A 6,000-nucleotide genomic window follows, 5' to 3' on the forward strand; every position below is an offset into this window, starting at 1 on the left:
AACCAAGCTCTAAGCATTGGACCAAAGATACTCCATAGTGAACTAGACTATTCTGTGGTTTTCGAACATCTACCTGACAGATGTGTTTTGGCTGCTGCATTTACCATGCAACTATGGGAGTAAAAACTCTTCTAATTGTAAACATGTCAGTAGTGAGCTGAAATGCCTGAGTGGATGCAATACCAACTATGGAACTCTCTACCCATATACACTTAGTTTTCTACAAGCATCCGCAGCCTGTGAACATCTATCCGGTTCTATCCTATTGCATATTATTCTGGGTGATCGCTACCTAGCTCTCCTGACTAACTCCTTTGGAGGTTGACTACCAATAGGTGCTACCCACAGTCAACCCTCCTAAAAGTAGGTCTTATTGTAACCTCAGATTAGTATCTCAGAGTTCTTAATAATTCTCTAATACTATTACACTTTCGGGACAATGGACTTCGGTTATCTCGCTTATAGGCCCTTACAACTTCACATACTGGTTTTAACTTCAAAGTAGTATTACTCTATCAGTTCTGATCCATTTTGAATGATGCCACCTGGAGACCATTCTCCAGGTTTACCTCTACCCTTCATATATCCCGCGGATAGTTTCTGGTCTGACAGATGGCATGAGCACATAAGGTATTATAGAAGTGTCTCTATTGATAAACTTTTACTAGGCTTACAGCAACTCTCCAGGCTGTAGCCTATGAAACTAGGGACTTAAGACGGGGTCCGAAGAGAGTGTTAGCCACAATACCTCCAGGTTACAGCTCGTTTGAAGTTCAACTGGTTGTGCAGGAGTGATCTGAACAACCTGAACTACCAACACTCTATGAACTCTCTGGTGACAAACAATCTAGTTGTAATGATCCCTCTTTGGATAGTTAGTTCTTAGCGATGGGGAATGATACTTCTCGTTTCTTTCTACTTCTTCCTTTGCCTTACGATAGCTCTAGGCCTCTGCCTACCTTGTCGATAGTACAAGACCTTTGTCTTCTATCGGGAATGCCTATCGTAAGCTTTCTCTAACTCATCTTCGTGAAGAACCTTTCTTGTCATAACGATAACGTTGTAATAAAGATAAAGATTGTAAGGTGTTTTATATTCGTTAAAGTAATAAGTAGGAAAAGTACTTAGAATTCAATCTAATTTTATTTATACTAGTACCGCCGACACCGGCATACGACTAGTCTCCCCCACGCCCCATAAAACAAACTATCTAAAATACACTACCGTGGACCATTCCGCCTCGCAATCACTCCCCCCAAATATAAATCCAAAATCACTACCTAAATGGGCTCACAGGTGCTCGCAGCAACTAGTGCTACCCCGGATTAATGCGTCTTCCCACCTCACTTCCCAGCCACCGTCTCATACCCTCACCCCTATTCGCCTCCAACATAATCTGTCCCATGTGTTCTACAAAGGAAACATACAGTGTATCCCAACATCCCTCTGTCCTTTTATAGTGTAGTCCCAGGTCCATGTACCCCTCGGCCAGAACCATCCCACAAAATGAACAACACTCTTCTTTTAACAACCCTTTTGTCTTAGCCCACCACAAAACCACCGACGTTCGAGTCGCGAGGTCCAGCTCGTCCCATTGTTGGTACTGAGAATGCCAGAACCAATTGTGACACGTTCGTAAACAGCGGGGCTTTTTCTCAAAGTGTTCAGCGAAAGTGACTCGTTTCTGAGTAGCCGTTGCTGAAATCGCGGTCCCACAACAGGGACAGTCGCAGCGTTGCTGGTCGGGCAAGAAAAACTATTTCTTCGGCATGGTTACCAATCCCGGTAGAACGCATCCACTGCCGTCGTGTCTTTTCTCGCACCGGGTGCAGGTCGTGGGATCCTCCACCATTGCCAACTGACCACTTCTTTCCACCATCAGTGTGCCGTCAAAGGGGTTACCCACCACTATCAATTCCCCATCCACCGTTTCAACATGCTGGGAAATCCCTAGGCCTAACCACCTGTGACTCACCTACCAGGACCTCCACTGCAATATTGCCGAATCCTTATATAAGTCCTTGTCAGCGGGGCGTCTTATAGCATAGCGGGGGCACTTAGTCCAGTGGTGTCTGTCATCCTTTCCTTCACAGCTGTCATGCCCGACCAAACCCGTCCCGCTGCGAATTCTCAGTAAAACATAGGAATCCATGTGGGTGAGACCTCGAAGATGCTGAGGTGTCCTAGGTTCACGAGCATAATACCCGTGTCCCTCCCTGTCTTGCCATGAACCCCACTCTGCTTTTTGCAACTCTCGGGCCAATGCCGCATGCCCGATCCCAAAGCTAACCCCTTCCCAACTCAGAGGCCGCAATGGACGACCCACGCAGGCCTTAGCCTTTTGGTCTACCATCTCATTGCCATCAATACCCATGTGTCCCGGAATACAGCTAATGTTGACATGGCTAAACGAATTAAGCACTGGTGCCATAACCTCCCACATTTCAGCCGAATCACCTTCAGGAAAACATTCCGTCTACCAGGGTGAGGGTAGGAACGCAGTCCAGAAACACATGGACCGGGCACCTCTTGGCCATCCCTCGGGCATATCGGAGTGCACAGACAACCGCAAACAGCTTGCATTCAACAATGCTCCAAGACCGTGGAACTGAGCACCCGTCAACATAGGTCAGGGCCTCTTTCTCAAATACCGCCCATGCCACACCAGCCCCTTCAGAGGACTTGGACCCGTCCATGTATATGGCCACATCCGAGGACTTGCACAGATCTGTGTATAGCGAATGGTGGCGAGCAGCCATTACTGCCTTGTCTTTTCCGATCATAATCGTGGGGCGCCAGGTGAGTTTCTTGTCCGAGTTCTGCCGGTGTGCCACCATTCCTTCCTACTTCCAACTGTGCTGTATGCCACCATCCCTTCCTGCTTCCAACTGTGCCGTATTTCACCGAACCACGGGTGTCGATCACAGTACCGGTAGTTAATAAATCAGCTGTAGCACCTCCTCTGCAGAGACCTTCCTTGGATGGTAACAGGCGGTGTTCTGAACTCAGCCAGCAGTATATTGTTCGCCAGCCTCGTAGGGGTCTGGAAGACTGATCGGAGGCAGTCGTTGACGTGGACCTGAATCTGTTTCACATACAACCCATGGTCGGTTACAAACTCAAGCCCGTAATATACGGTTGGAAGGTAGGCTGCCTGTACCAAGTGGTAAGTCTCCCATGCCCCTAGCCCACCAATACTCCCAAACCTCCTCCCCAACGCCGAAATCCTTCTCCTAACACCCAACTCCCTTTCCAACCAGTACTTTACATGAGAAGAAAAGTTAAGAAATACATTAAACCTATAACCAAGAACCCACAAATTCTCAGAAGGTAAAACCATTTCTCCTAACAATTCCATTCCTTCCCACGCCCTGTCCCCAAACCCGATCCACTGGGTCTTGAGGGCACTAAACCCCATCCCCCTAGCCCTTGCTATGCGATCGTAGTCTGCAAAAATTTCTCCCGCATGGTACCGGGTAGCGTTGCAATAATCTGCAGCCACTATGATGACCCCGTCATCAACATATGAGATCACCAATTGTTGGACCACGGGAGAGTAACGCATTCGCGGTGTGAATATATCCGCTACGTAGGCCCCGAAGAGAAAAGGAGAGAGAGGCGAGCCCTGAGGCACCCCTTTGCTGACATAGTAGGCCTTAGAGACGCATCCATTAAACCGGAAGCGAATTGACCGACAGGAAGTCCATCTTGGCACCCACTGACACAGGTTCGACGGACACCCCCAGGCAACCAGGAAGTCTGACAGGAGGTCAACATCAATGTTATCGAATCCTCCTTCAATGTCCATGGACAAAATCAGCCGCTTATAGTCCTCATTATGCCATAGGAACTCAAAGACCACCACCATGGCGTCGTGAACTTTCCTCTTCCGGCGTGAACCAAACTGTATCTCCCCCAGATCAAGACACATGGCCAGTCTCAGTAGTACCACTCATTCTGCAACCTTTGCAGGTGTCAGGAGGAGGTGTATCATTCTCCACGATTTGACGACATCATATCTGAGTTTGTCAATCTTCGGTATGAGCACTACTTCTGCCCAATACCAATTTGGAATATCGTGACGTAACCCATAGTCGACCAAACGTCGCAGAGTTGTTGTATCCCTTCGCTTCCAGAACCGTATGAAAGGATACCCAATATCATCCTCGCCTGGGTCCGTGTTCGTAGTGGACCTAGCAAGGGCGATCTCCATTTCTTGAGCACTATCCATATAAATTATGGAGTCCTTCTAAGGAGCAGGATCGCCAGGGGATAGCTGTTGTACAACCAGGTCGCTGATATCGGAATATGTCGTGGCATAGGACCAATCTGGTCGAGCCACGGAGGGAAGTGTTCGCTTGGCTTCCAACTTTCGTGCTAGCCGAAATATGTCCGGGTCTTGACTTTCAGCTATCTTGGTCCTGATGTGTTAGAACCTAGCCCTCAACAGGCAAGCCCGGTAGACACTCCTGACCAGTTTGTAGTCCTCTGTCCGCTCCCCCTTACCCTTGGAGTATCGTCGTAGCCGAGCCACATCCAGCCTCATCATTTCTAATTCTGGTATCCACCACTCGTACCGACCTCTGCCAACAGAAGTCCGTGGGAGTGCGTCCACCACACGCCTCACCCCTTCCTACAACCTCTCGTCTCCAACCTCTTTAAGAGCATCCAGCTGCTTCCCAACTTTTTCCCAGACTGCTTTCTTCCAAGCCGGCCTCTGACGCATAATGTTGTCAGGAAGGTCCGCCTTCAGCTTAAGGGCTTGAGCACTATGCTCACAGCCAGCGGCGTCCATGTATCGATGTCGGACATAAGGTGCGTGGTGCAGGCAAAGGTCGATTCTGGAAATATCTCGAAAGGTTGGCGCTGTCGGCGGTACTATATTCATATCCCGAGCCGGGGCCGTGAACTACTGTTTCAGCCACCGTCCTCCTGTATTGCTATGGTCCATGTTGGAGTCCCAGTCTTGATGTCTGGCATTCAAATCTCCAAACGTGATGTCACGTTCCCCAAGCTCATCCAACCATCGGAGAAACTGGTCCTTGGTATAGCCAGGTCGAAAGTAAACTCCAGCGAGTACCTTCTTTGTCCCTTTCCCCCAATACCCAATCTGAGCACTACCTTCCCCTTACCCAACCACCTCAAACAGTTCACAAATGTGAGACCGAACAAAGACCTCAACACCTGACCCTTTAACAAAGGAAAACAAATCCTATCCGTCAACATCCACTGGTACATGTTGTCCCTCTCGATCAACCGGAGGTTCAATATTAAAAAGAAATCAACAAAGGAAAACAAATCAAATGCCAGGACCTGATTCCGACTACTCCTCCCCACGTTTAATGCCATTGTCGTAATAAGCATTAAAAGGGGGCCTCGACTGATCCACTCGGGCCACTCGGGGCAGAGGCATAGGTGGAGCCGGTATCCGGATCCCGGGCAACCCAACTCGTTTCCTCATCATGGGGCTTGGTGGCCGTACCAGCCTTAATTTTTAGAATCCCACATGCCAGGGAGGGGGAAGGCCATTCCGGTTCCTTACCCTTAGCCTTTTCCGACTTACGGTGGGGAGTCTCCTCTTCCTCATCGCTGCTGATTTCAACCAGCCTGGGTGTCGGGGACCTTCCACGGCTGTGGCTTCTTCTCCTTCTATTTCTTTCTGCCCTCCTGCCCTGCTGTTCCGGTTTTCTTACAGGTTCCTTGGCTGGTCTTATTGGTGCAGTTGTTCCTTGTCCAGCAGGTGAGGAAGGTGGAGTTGGGGATGACGATTTGATACCTGGGCATTGCTCGTATCCTGTGAAGTGGTCCATCCGGTCGTACAACTAGCACTGTCTGCTGGTATGTCTACAGGCCTGACCCATCCCTCCGGGACAAGCCAGCTTGCTACACATGTGCTCTCGAGAGAAGTGTTCCCTGAAGCAGAATCGGCACCGAGTGGGGCGACCGTATGTTGCTTCGAAGTGGCCAGTTTCCAGGCACCTACCACATACCTTAAGGGGG

The sequence above is a fragment of the Tuber melanosporum genome (genome assembly GCF_000151645.1).
Source record: "Tuber melanosporum whole genome shotgun sequence assembly, scaffold_206, strain Mel28".
Taxonomy (NCBI): domain Eukaryota; kingdom Fungi; phylum Ascomycota; class Pezizomycetes; order Pezizales; family Tuberaceae; genus Tuber; species Tuber melanosporum.